This window comes from Dermochelys coriacea, chromosome 3 (genome assembly GCF_009764565.3).
Source record: "Dermochelys coriacea isolate rDerCor1 chromosome 3, rDerCor1.pri.v4, whole genome shotgun sequence".
Lineage (NCBI taxonomy): Eukaryota > Metazoa > Chordata > Testudines > Dermochelyidae > Dermochelys > Dermochelys coriacea.
The window spans coordinates 38,809,405-38,822,363 of NC_050070.1; the positions used below are offsets into that span (position 1 = coordinate 38,809,405).

Genomic DNA, 12,959 nt, shown 5'->3' on the forward strand with positions numbered 1-12,959 from the left:
TTTGTAGTTCATGCTCCCATAGTCCCCACTGTGGCACAGCATCGACAAAACTTAAGCCGTACTCATTCTTTCTCAATATCATCTCCAAGGCTTGGTCTGACCCAGCAACTTATGTCGGTATAACTACATCACTCAGGAATGTAGAAAATCCACACCCTGAGTGATGCAGTTATACCAACTCCCGGTGTAGATAGTGCTTGTTGATGGGAGGGCTTCTCTCATCAGCATAGCTACTGCCTCTCAAGGAGGTGGAGTACGTAAGCCAACAGGAGAAGCCCTCCTGTTGGCATAGGAACAGTCTTTGCTGAAGTGCTGGAGCAGCACAGCTGCAGCCTTTTAAGTGTAGACAAGCCTTAATATATGTCCTTTCCTGTCCATCCACACAGCTAAAACTTTCATCAAGGCTGTCATCATCTTGTGTCTCTATTACTCCAACATCCTTCTCTCTGGCCTTAACAAATGTAATCTTTTGCCACTCATATCCATTCAGAATGCTGCTATAAAGATAATTTTCCTGAGGTGTTGCTTGAAACTTGTTACCCTTTCTTTCCATCCTCCACTGGCTTCCCTTTCACTATTGTACCAAACATAAAGCTGCTGTCTTCACTTTCAGGCCCTTCACGCTCTAGCCCCACCCTATCTTTCATCTCTCATTCAGCATCACAATGTTGACTCCCTCCTCCAATCAGCCCATGATGTCAAACTTCATCACCTACTTGTTACAATTCCAAAAAAGTTCTTTTGTGCTTTTTTCTACCCTGCCCCTTGCACTTGGGAGGAGCTCCCCATAAAATCCATGAAACTAACTCATTCTCCTGCTTCAAACCTGCCTCCCTCAAACATTTCCTTTGCCATGATACCTTCAAAGAACTTGACAAAAGCTAGGCTGCCTATCATGTTGATCAATGATATCTCATTATTTCCTTGTACTCCCCCATTGGTCTGTTTATCCATCTGTTGTCTCTTGTCTTGTACTTAGATTGTAAGCTCTTTGGGGCAGGGACTATCTTTTGGTTCTGTATTTGTATAGCATTTAGCGCAAAAAGCCTTGGTCCATGACTGGGATTTTTAGACACTAATAATGCAAATAATAAATATCTGTATATATTTTTGAACAAGACATGAAACTTGTCTTTACATTATTTGTTTCTCTCTACTTTCAATCTTCAATAATTATTTGTCACCAGTCAAGAGTTTTCCCTAAAATTGTGTGTGGTAGAAACGTCACACCCCAGAGTGATCCATTTTAGAACCTTTGTTATAGGGTCATATATCTGAAATCTTGTTCTAAACTGTGATTTGGGGATTACTGAGAGTAGTCAGGTTCCTAACACTGCAGCTGGCTCTGAGAGAAGGTGATTTGTGAGATTTGTACCTGAGAAAAAGACAATAAAAAACAGGTAGCTGAACAACCAAGTAAGTAAATAATAAAACTAATGCCAAAACTTTCAGTCCTGTACAGCAAGTATTTTGCTGTAGAATACTGGGGATCATAACCCTTTTGATTTCTTAACCACATTCTACCCATTTCTATGTTGTAAAATAGGATCAGTGGAAGATTTAATGGCTCTTGGTTGGAAGGTTCTGAAGGTTAGTCATTAGTAAGGCCATTAGTAAATAATCTTGCAGTTTTTCAATTTCTCTTTTAAAATGAAAGATTCTTCTTCTTATTTTGTTTACTCTCTTGCTTGGCATCAAAAAAGAAAAATAATCTAATCACTGTACAATAATTACTGCAGAAATGCAGTACTGAAAACATCTCAAAGCTCCCACTATTCATAAAAACTCATCTGAGCTAAAACATCCAGCCATCTAAAACAAAGAATGCTCAATCCAAAGCATGACTAAACAAAACAAATTGAGTCACGGAAAACATATTCCAAAAGTGGGGTCCTGTAACTGAGAATGCCCTACTGCTGACCTGGGAACTAACAGCCAAAGGCCCAACAGACTGCATTTGTTATGACGAAATATATAGGGAAGAAGGTTATCTTAACTGCCCACCACTAACATAATAGGTGTTTTACAAATTCTTATAGATAGGTGAATTACACAGAGTGTCATGCACTCAAAGCTACTTACCCCACATTGCAGCGTAAAGACATCAAGGGCTGCTCTAATAGAATGCATTAATGGGCCCACAGGTAACAGTGACATAAATAAATGCAGTGAAATGCATTTCAGAGGAAAGGATGCTATCTACTAGAAAAAGGCATTAAGAACCACCACAACTTTATGCATAATTCTGAAGTAGCATATAATGTGACACAGACAATTGTGACATTCAAGCTATCTTGTCTGCATATGTGTATGTCAGAAAAAAGGACATAGGTGTCAGGACACAAGTTTTGCATTCCTCCCCAGACTCACCAAAAAGCCATGGCATTCACTATTTGCAAAATAGCCATGAACAGAGCTGCAGAGAAATCATGTCAGAGAAGAGGCTAAGGTTGTGATCTATGCATTTGAGCCTATAGAAAAAAACAGCAAATTAAGAGTTCAAGCCAAATCCCACTGAAATAGGAGACTTTCAGCTGAATGTTGGATTGGATTTAACTGCTTAAATGAAATTAAAATATCTTTAAAAAGTGAATAGTATATTAATTAATTGAAAGATAATTTAGTGTCGTACATAGACATTTAATTTAACTAATGGTGACTGACCAATAAGAAAAATGTGTGGAAAAATTAAAATTACAAAACATCATCCATGTTTTTATTGAATTTTTACAATTTAATCTTCCTCTGAGAAATGCCAGTGCCTGTACTCAATTCTTGACTGTATAATACACGTCTCCTACTTCACTGATTAGTACACAGCAGGATTGGCAGAGTCATCTGCTTCTCTCTAGATTATAAAAATATGTTTAAAATATTTTAGCTAGATGGATCTTTTAAATTGGAACCCTGAAAGATAGCTTGTCATCCCAATTAAAAGTCATCACCTTTAAAAATATTCCAATAAGGTCTTAAAATAAAATACTGTGCTGAATAAAAATAGTAGAACAAACATTATATTAGTTGCATTTCTTTTACAGTCGATCTGTATTTTTTCATCTTTTAATCTTTATTTGTCAACTTCTGGGTTAAAAAAATAGCAATCAGAATTTTACACTGAAGTAAGCAACACTGAACCCCTTAATGCTCGCTGAATGGATCCCTTTTAAGCAGATTTATGTTAATTATATCCAATTAAGCAACAGTCATTACCATACACTATGATTAGACTAAACTGGTCTCTTGAGAGATGTCGTTACAGAGTGGCTGTCTCATTTAAGTTTAACCCAATTAAATGTACTTGGATCTGTGTTAACTCATTAAAAGTAGGATAAACTAGGAGACATGCATGATTGTGACAATTAAATATGTAATTGGCAATATTATATCTTGCTATGAAACAATCAGTTTGAACTAATTACCTGTAGAGGGCTCCATTGATATGTTGTATTGGAACTACTTAATATATTTTGGCATCTACTGTAATTTAATCTAGATTTGATATTAACTCATTTTACATGGTTTTAGCAAAGTGCAGAACATTGAAAACTTAATGAAATGGGGAAAAAAGTGTTGAAAAAGACAGATTTAAGGTAGTTGAATAAAGTACAATACCCACAAAAATGATCTGCACTTATAGTTTGGCTGCATTAATATAATTATGACAGTATTGCTAATGCAAAAGTTCAAAAATCATGAGTCAGACCCAAAAGAATAATAAGATTTACAAAAGGGTGACATCATCTTTTTTTGTCCATCTTCAGAATTTAAATTTCCCCACCCCTAATTATGTGTGAGAATTACAGTGTTTCAAATGTATCACAAATAACATATTTTGACTCCATCCAGCTGTAGCTCTCCCTAGGGTACACCACTGAGATTGTGGCAGCCTCCTTGTGCTAAGCCCTGTAAAAACATATGGTAATTGTGTGCTCTGAAAAAGTTACAATCTTATGCAAAGCATAGAGTTTTCTAACACAGGAGCTGCAATTGCATCCCACCAAACTTCTCTCATATAGAGCCACTAAACAGCCATGTGATTGGAACAACTTTTATCTACTGAGCTGAGCTGAATTCAAACTGGTGAAAACTGTGGAACTCATTAGACTCAGGCCTGTCTACACTATGGGGTTAGGTCGAATTTAGCCATGTGATGGGAACAACTTTTAATCTACTGAGCTGAGCTGAATTCAAACTGGTGAAAACCGTGGAAACTCATTAGACTCAGGGCATGGTCTACACTATGGGGTTAGGTCGAATTTAGCCGCGTTAGGTCGATTTAAAAATGACTGCATCTACACAACCAACCCCATTCTGTCGACCTAAAGGGCTCTTAAAATCAACTTCTGTACTCCTTTCCGAAGAGGGGAGTAGCGCTAAAATTGACCTTGCTGGGTAGAATTTGGGGTAGTGCAGACGCAAATTGACGGTATTGGCCTCCAGGAGCTATCCCAGAGTGCTCCATTATGACCGCTTTGGACAGCACTTTCAACTCGATGCACTAGCCAGGTACACAGGAAAAGCCCCGGGAACTTTTGAATTTCATTTCCTGTTTGCAAAAGAAAAGGAGTACTTGTGGCACCTTAGAGACTAACAATTTATTAGAGCATAAGCTTTCGTGAGCTACAGCTCACTTCATCGGATGCATTTGGTGGAAAAAACAGAGGAGAGATTTATATACACACACACAGAGAACATGAAACATGGGTTTATCATACACACTGTAAGGAGAGTGATCACTTAAGATAAGCCATCACCAGCAGCAGGGGGGGGAAAGGAGGAAAACCTTCCATGGTGACAAGCAGGTAGGCTAATTCCAGCAGTTAACAAGAATATCAGAGGAACAGTGGGGGGGTGGGGTGGGAGGGAGAAATACCATGGGGAATAGTTTTACTTTGTGTAATGACTCATCCATTCCCAGTCTCTATTCAAGCCTAAGTTAATTGTATCCAGTTTGCAAATTAATTCCAATTCAGCAGTCTCTCGTTGGAGTCTGTTTTTGAAGCTTTTTTGTTGAAGTATAGCCACTCTTAGGTCTGTGATCGAGTGACCAGAGAGATTGAAGTGTTCTCCAACTGGTTTTTGAATGTTATAATTCTTGACGTCTGATTTGTGTCCATTCATTCTTTTACGTAGAGACTGTCCAGTTTGGCCAATGTACATGGCAGAGGGGCATTGCTGGCACATGATGGCATATATCACATTGGTAGATGCGCAGGTGAACGAGCCTCTGATAGTGTGGCTGATGTGATTAGGCTCACGAAAGCTTATGCTCTAACTGATTTCCTGTTTGGTCAGCATGGTGAGCTCAGCAGCACAGGTGACCATGCAGTCCCAGAATCGCAAATGAGCTCAAGCATGGACCGAAAGGGAGACACTGGATCTGATTGCTGTATGGGGAGAAGCATCTGTGCAGGCTGAACTCCAATCCAAAAGAAGAAATACAAATATATTTGCCAAAATCTCACAAGGCATGTTGGACAGAGGCTACACCAGGGACACACACACAGCAATGCCGTGTGAAAGTTAAGGAGCTCGGGCAAGCCTAACAAAAGACAAAGGAGGCAAACGGTCTCTCTGGGTCAAATCCCCATACATGCCGCTTCTATGAACAGCTGCATGCCATTCTGGGGGGGACCCTACCACTATCCCACCACTGTCTATGGACACCTGCAAGGGGGGAGTCTCACGTCGCATGGAGGAGGATTTTGTGGATGAGGAAGAGGAAGACGATGAAGAGGAGAAGAAAGCACAGCAGGCAAGCGGTGAATCCGTTCTCCCGGGCAGCCTGGACCTTTTCATCACCTTGGAGCCAATACCCTCCCAAGGCGGGATCCCCGACCCTGAAGCCGGAGAAGGCGTCTCTGGTGAGTGCACATTTGTAACTACAGTACAGGGTTTAAAAGCAATAGTGTTCATGGTCACCTAGTTGAAATAGGGGAATTTTTGTAAGGGAACAGTAAAAGGACCCCATTCATGGTGGGCTGTCTGCATTTGGCTAAAAGGGATCATCCCAGAGAATAGCCACGCAGCAGGGGAGGAGGGGTGAAGGGATCATCTTGGAGAATAGCCACGCGGTGGGGTGGAGGTAGGTGTGTGCTGCACATCTACCCGAATACTGCAGCCCCTCCTTTTAAATGTGAAATCCGACCGATTGCTTGCTCTGGGAAAGGGGGGTGCTGCAGTTTGAAAACATTTCCACATGTTATGAAGGCATAAGAAGCCAACCCAATTTTACTCTCCCTTTTTATCTCTCCTCAGGTGCAAATGTTTCTACGCTCCCCCTACCATCTCCATCCCTGAGATTATCGCAGATTAGAAGGCGAAAAAAGCATACTCGCGATGACATGTTAAATAAAGCAATAAAGTCCAAGGGCAAAAGGTAAAATAGTTTGTACCTTGGGGAAGTTTTAACCTAAGCTGGTAAAAATAAGCTTTTGGGATTTTCATGCAGGTCCCCACATCTCTACCCTAGAATTCAGAGTGGGGAAGGAACTAAGAGCCCAGAGAGGGAAGTCCAGACGGAAGGTGAGGGGGGACAGGAGGATCTGCCCACCTTTTGTAGGGAGGCTTTTCCCCAGGAGGAGGATGAAGAATCTGCATCTAAAATGCCAGACCCCTCACCCATGAATCAGGTTTTGAGAGAAGACAGGGGCCGGATCTCCTGGAGGGGAGACTCCACCCAGTTCACCTGTGGAGAACAAAGAGTTGGGTGACTGAGGGGATCATACCAATCCAAAGCACTCCATTGAAGAATGTGGTTCCTGCTATCCTTGTGAGAGATAACATGGTCTCTTCAAGGCTAGGGGAGGAAACACTTTGTATTTGGGAAGCTTCACAAGGGGGTGGGGTCCAACCCAAAGAAACTCCAGAGGGAGGGGCCGAGGGCAAGCATGGTTACAGTGCACCCTTTCCTTGCCAAAGCCTCAAACACATGCCTGAATTGAGACCCTTCTCCAAAGAGGCAGAAGAATCTGTATCATAGCACCTACCATGGTGCACAAAGGAATTGGGAAATGCAATAGACACTAAACAAGCTAAATTGTGTGAGCAGAGCCTGTCCACCATAGATTTGCAGTTAATCTTATGTCTTTTGCTACTTCATCTAGGGGTCAAGACAAAGGAGTTAATACTAATGGTAAATTCTTTAAAGATGTGTGACATATCTGATTTGTGGAAAAAACTTTTGTACATGCTAGGGATGGTGACAAGACAGTCCCACAAGCATGTTGCTTTTCAGCTTATACCTGTAAACAGGTTGGAAGCTTGGCACAACTGCAAAAGCATAACAGGCCTACACTGCTGTGTGGAAGGGGAAACTGAGGCACACCACCACATGGCATTGATGGCTAAATGCCAAGACACCTATACTTTAACAGACATTGCTACCTGCATTCTGTTGGCAATACTACACCACTCAAAGTTTTCTCCAGCGTTTTCAACCAAGCCCGCTGCATGGCTATTCTCTGGGATGATCCCTTTTAGCCAACTAAGTTGGAGGCTGGTACAGCTAAGGTTTTATTCTGATTGGTAAATTACTCAGAAACGTTAAGGACCACTGTTCTACAATATGATAACTGACAAACAAGATAAACAAATAAGATAAAGTTTGTTTGTTAAAGTTTGGTCTCCAGAAAGTGTGTTATGCTTTCGTTTTATCTGCAGCCATTTGTTTCCAATATTTTTACTACTATTACCTGAATCTCTGCTCTTTTGATAATAAACTTAGTTTTGTTTTCACTATAAATCAATGTAAGTGTTGCAATGTTAAGCAAAGTGATGGTCCTGAATTGAATCTTGGAAGCTGATGCATACTGTTCCTTTGGGAACAGAAGGTATGATAATTCTGTGAGTGCTCAGTAGAGAAGAGACTGGACACTGCGGGGCATGCTCCGAAGACTTGCAGGGTGGGTTTGCCGATCGCTACTGCACTGAGAGAATGAGGCCTGTGGGGGCCTGGAAGATGGTGCTTGTGCTGTCAGAAACTGGTGGTCCAGGGAGCTGCTCCACAACAGGCACAGACTCGACTTCACAGGAAGGGTAGGTAGTGGAGAGATGCCTCACAACAGTGGGCACTCCTAAGGACTGTCATAATGGTAGCCTCCAGTGGCAGTTGGGGATGACAGTCTGATACTTTCCCAAATTTTTAGATCTGGTAGGAAAACCCTATCCCTCTCGTGCACCTTCCCAGGGTGTATGAGGAGGATATATAGGTATAGGCTGCCTAGGGCAACTGTAGACTGCCTAAGTGTAGTTTCATAATACTCAGCACACTCTTGCCTGAAAGAGTATTCTCTGTTGGGTTTGTAATATGTTTTACTATTTGATTCTGTAACTCTGATTTGCAATGTTGGCCTTCCACCCTAAGGAGGAAGAATTCCCTTTGTATGGGTATGTGTATGCAGACGTACAGGAATCATCCCATGTCTATGGCCTGAGCTTTTTGGCACTGATCTGCCCTGCAGGACTCTGTGAACGTGAGCAAGAGAACCTGTTAGGATTATCTGCCCTGCTGCATTTTGTGAAGGTGAACAGGGGAAACCCACTCTGATTTATTATTCATTTATTCCCCTTTGGAAGTTTGTCTCTATATTCCTGCTTCAGAGGAAGGAACAAAATTGACCTCAGAGATTACTCTTCAGATATTTCAAGTGGACTATGATCTCCCTTCTTCCGTCTCATTCTTTTAAGAAAAGTACGAGCGGGGGGAATAGGATGGATTCTCAAGATGCTCCATCCCTTTCTGTTGTATAGAATCCACATGGGCCAGATAGATTTCAGCCTGGGATATAAATAGGAATCCTAGGGAGGAGGATTGTAACAGGCTTGCCCCAGGGGCTCGAGAGCCTGGGACTAAATCAACCCTGATTACAGAATGGACCCCACCTGAAACAGGAATCACCTGATTCCTATACAAGAGGAGCCAGTGTTAAGTGCTAAGGGGGCTAACTTGGAAAAAGGTTGGAGGGAGAAGACTGCAGGGAGCAAGAAGTCTTGTGCCAGGCCCTGAGTGATCAGGCAGGAAAGCACTCTGGGAGGGGAGACCTGGGAGAGACCCTGAATAACCAGGTAAGAAACTGGCTGAAGAAGAGCTCCAGAGAGAGTGGAAGTTTTGTATCTGTTAGTGTCCAGAGGGAGATGGAGGCGATATTTATATATAATCTACTTTATTTAGGATGTCTCCTTTTAAGGATGATTCTGCTTTCCACCCTGCAGGCACTCTGCTATGGAAATCCCATTGTAACAAGTCTGCGGATCTTAGCATGAAGAAGAATAGGAAAATTTAACTGTGCTTACCTGAACATTTTCCTTCTTCAAGTAATAAGTTCCACAGATGCTGCCCACCCTGGAGAGAAGCAAATAATACAGAATGGAGATGGAAATTGATATACAGGTCTGTAATTTAAGAAAATAGATTTGAATTATCCTGGATATGAAAGTTATCTCAACTGGAGGGAAATTCAGGAGGTGAGGCATTTCCTTGCTTCCAGTGAGTGACAGGTCTGGTTCTCCCCACAAGCTGCAAGTGTAATGCTGATAGACCCCAGTAGCTGGATGGCAGGATTGAACTGGAGTTTAGTGCATGAGCTTCTACCACATGAGCTAAAAGACAACTGACTGTTGGCTAAGGCTGTAGAGCAGACTCATTCTCTCTCTCTCTCTCTCTCTCTCTCTCTCTCTCAAAGTGGCCTTGGTGCCACTAGATGGGACAGAATACCTCACCCAGGAAGTGTGTGGGTTACGCAAGCAGGCCAAAATACTCGTCGTAATAGATCTGTGGACCTTATTAGCCAAAGAACAGAAATTTTCAGGTAGTCATGGATACACTTTCCCTATTGATTCTCTTGATCAGAGATGTCTGACTGTCCACAGAGCCAGGTAGGCTTCCCCTGCACCAGGAGGCCAGAGGAGAACCAGTGCTTGTGGCCACTAGGGACTTACTCCAGTCAAAAGGAAGAGCTGTTGGCTTCCTAATAAGGGATGCAAGTCCTTTGCACTGAGCTCCAATGCCACCACCCAGGTAAGGCTAACTCACAAGTTATCCAAAAGGGTGGTGATCAGTTCCTGTAAACTACATGCTGAACACCTGCAGCTCCTACAGCCAGATTCTGAGCAGGTCTATAGCAGCATTTACATCCGTGGCTCTGTGCCAATTTACCAAGTCACTATTGTAATCAATGCTCAGCACCTCTTAGGATCAGCTCTAATATCTTGGGCCCTGCCCCTGTGAATCTTTAAGGAAAATTACCTTTCCTATTGTCACAGCTTTATGACTATCTCCCCCCACCCCGTACAACTTGGTTCCAAAGCTGTAATGCACAGTATAGTGTGTGCCTTTTGAGATTTACATCAATGTGTGTAGTCCCTATGAGACGCAGATAATATAACTGTATTAGAACACCACTGGTTTTACTGAAATTCCTTTATAACATGTGAATTACATTTCCTATCTTTTTTTTAAAATTTGACATAAGAATAATGAATGTCTTATCAAATATATTATACAGTGTTACATCAGTGAATCTGTCATACCTAGAACTGTGCAAAAGATTACACACTCAAAATTTGACTATTTCCAAGTTTGTGAAGGTTCCATGAAAATAAAGAATTTAGTGTAAAAATTTGTCCGCAAAAATGTAGTCAAAGTTGGGGCACTGATTCTAAAGCAGCTTTTTGCAGTACATTTCAGATGTTTTTAAATTGTGTTTAGTCACATGGTGGCGGCCAAATGACAGATACTCATCACAATGGTATCTAATATGGTATTCTGGTAACTAGATTGGGTGACCCTACCCACGTGTTCAGAAGGGTCAGCAGAGGCCACTCTGGATTCGTGAAAGTATACAATAAGAAAATAAGTCAATCAGAAAAAAAATAGCATATCTGCTTTCACAGTCCTGAGCCTTGCAGCTTCCTTAGTAATTGCTTGAAAACTGTTGACATGGGGTTATATCTCTACTCCAGAACCCTGGCAGCTGATGACAGCCATCAGGAGTAGCTCTGTTTCCTACTGCACTGTGGAGAATTCCATCACACCTATGTCTTTTCATAGTTGCTTAATGCAAATTTTGCAAAAATACTGGAATTTGAAACTTCTTTGGAAACTAAAATAAGATATTAAAAATGAAAATATAAAAGAAGAGGAAAGAAAAGAGTTAAGAGAGAGGATGTGGTTTGAAATAGTTTGCTTAACTGATATTTATGATGCGTTTAAAAATAAAAAGAAATAAGCATATTTTGGAATTTTTTGGCACTTGTAAATAGATCATAACTTAAATTTAACTTAAATTTCTGCCTTTATACCAGAAAATGCAGTAAACTGTGTTCTCTAATATCTAAAAAATCATATTACAAAATTTAAAAAAGTAAATGGAAATATTGCAAATATTCAGAACAGGTGGGCTAATAACAAATCTTTTTAAAATTAAATAAAGAGGCACAGTGGTAGTAATTTCAGTTTATTCAATATGCCATCTCTGCTAACTAATTATTGTTAAAGCCGCATTAACTATAAAGTGACTGGTGGCATTCCAGAACTTTATGAACATAGTAAAGAATGTTATTAGATTGATTAAAAAATCTTAGTAAATAGGTCCCCAATGATGCAAACACTTATGTATCTGAGTAATTTTGCAATTCCCATACATAAAGTTCCTTATGCATAAGTGTGTGGAGGATCATGTAGAATGACATTAACTTTTAATCACATACACATGTCACAGCTGTGCCGTTGCTAATCAGTTTCTTACAGTTTAAATGACTATTAGTCTTACTGTTGTTGACAGCTTTTTCCTGTTTAACCACAGAAACTATTTCAGTGCTATATAATGGCTTTTCTGCAGCCTCTCCCCCACAAATTGTCCTCCACTTGTAATAAGGAAAACAATCACCTTCATGTATGATTTTTGACATTTATATTGCAATTGGGATTGATTAGTTTCACACACCAGGGAAATGACCTGCTTGAAATATACAGAAAATATACAGCATTCTTTACTTTGCTTGTTAAAACATGTTTAATTGCTGGAAAATTTTGAAATTCTGGATATATCAAACCTGTATTATGAAAACAGAATATGACTGAAATGATAAGCTATTATTTATGTCCAGCAATGTTGTATGAAGATTTTGTGTTTTATGTTTACAGGTAATTCTTTCTCTCTTTCCATCTCAATGTCTGTTCCATTATTTAGACTTTAACAAACTGCTAATAATCTCTAATGATTATTATAACATTACTGGGTTAAAAAATGGGTGAACTTGAAAAGTTTTTGAAGTTTGGTTTGGATAAGCACCTAACAGTTTGAGTCCTAACCTTCTGAACTGTTTTCTATGGCAAAATATTTCATCACATGTTCTGAAGCTGGCTGGATTATTTCTCTGGAAAGAAGAATATTTCCTCAAACAAAATACACTGGTTTAGTTGCCAAAGGCACAAAAAAGCAACATTATGATATGTAGATATAGATATATTTATTTTTAATAGGGTTGTCCAGCGATTAAAAAAATTAATCGTGATTAATTGCTCAATTAAATAATGAATCATAATTAATCATGTTATTAATTGCGCTGTTAAACATTAATAAAATACCATTTATTTAAATATTTTTGGAGGTTTTCTACACTTTCAAATATATTGATTTTTAATTACAACAGAATATAAAGTGTACAGTGCTCACTTTATATTTACACTGAAAAACAAAAGAAATAGTATTTTCAATTGACCTCATACAAGAACTGTAGTGCAATCTCTTTATCATGAAAGTTGAACTTACAAATGTAGAATTATATACAAAAACCCCTGAATTTAAAAACAAAACAATGTAAAACTTTAGAGCCTACAAGTCAATTCAGTCCTACTTCTTGTTCAGCCAATTGCTCAGACAAACAAGTCTGTTTACATTTGCAGTAGATAATGCTGCTTGTTTGTTGTTTACATCACCTGAAAGTGAAAACAGATG

General features: G+C 40.0%; 1 long non-coding RNA gene across 2 annotated transcripts; it reads left to right on the forward strand.

Moving 5' to 3' along the window:
- The first annotated feature begins 6,318 nt into the window (after window positions 1-6,318).
- On the forward strand, window positions 6,319-12,662 carry LOC119853894. 2 transcript variants are annotated; one of them, XR_005292262.2, is made up of 3 exons: window positions 6,319-6,379; window positions 8,366-8,524; window positions 9,214-12,662. It is a non-coding gene; the product is annotated as an uncharacterized LOC119853894 (long non-coding RNA). The 2 variants fall into 2 exon arrangements; XR_005292261.2 differs by having other exon boundaries at window positions 6,370-8,037.
- Window positions 12,663-12,959: the final 297 nt, after the last annotated feature.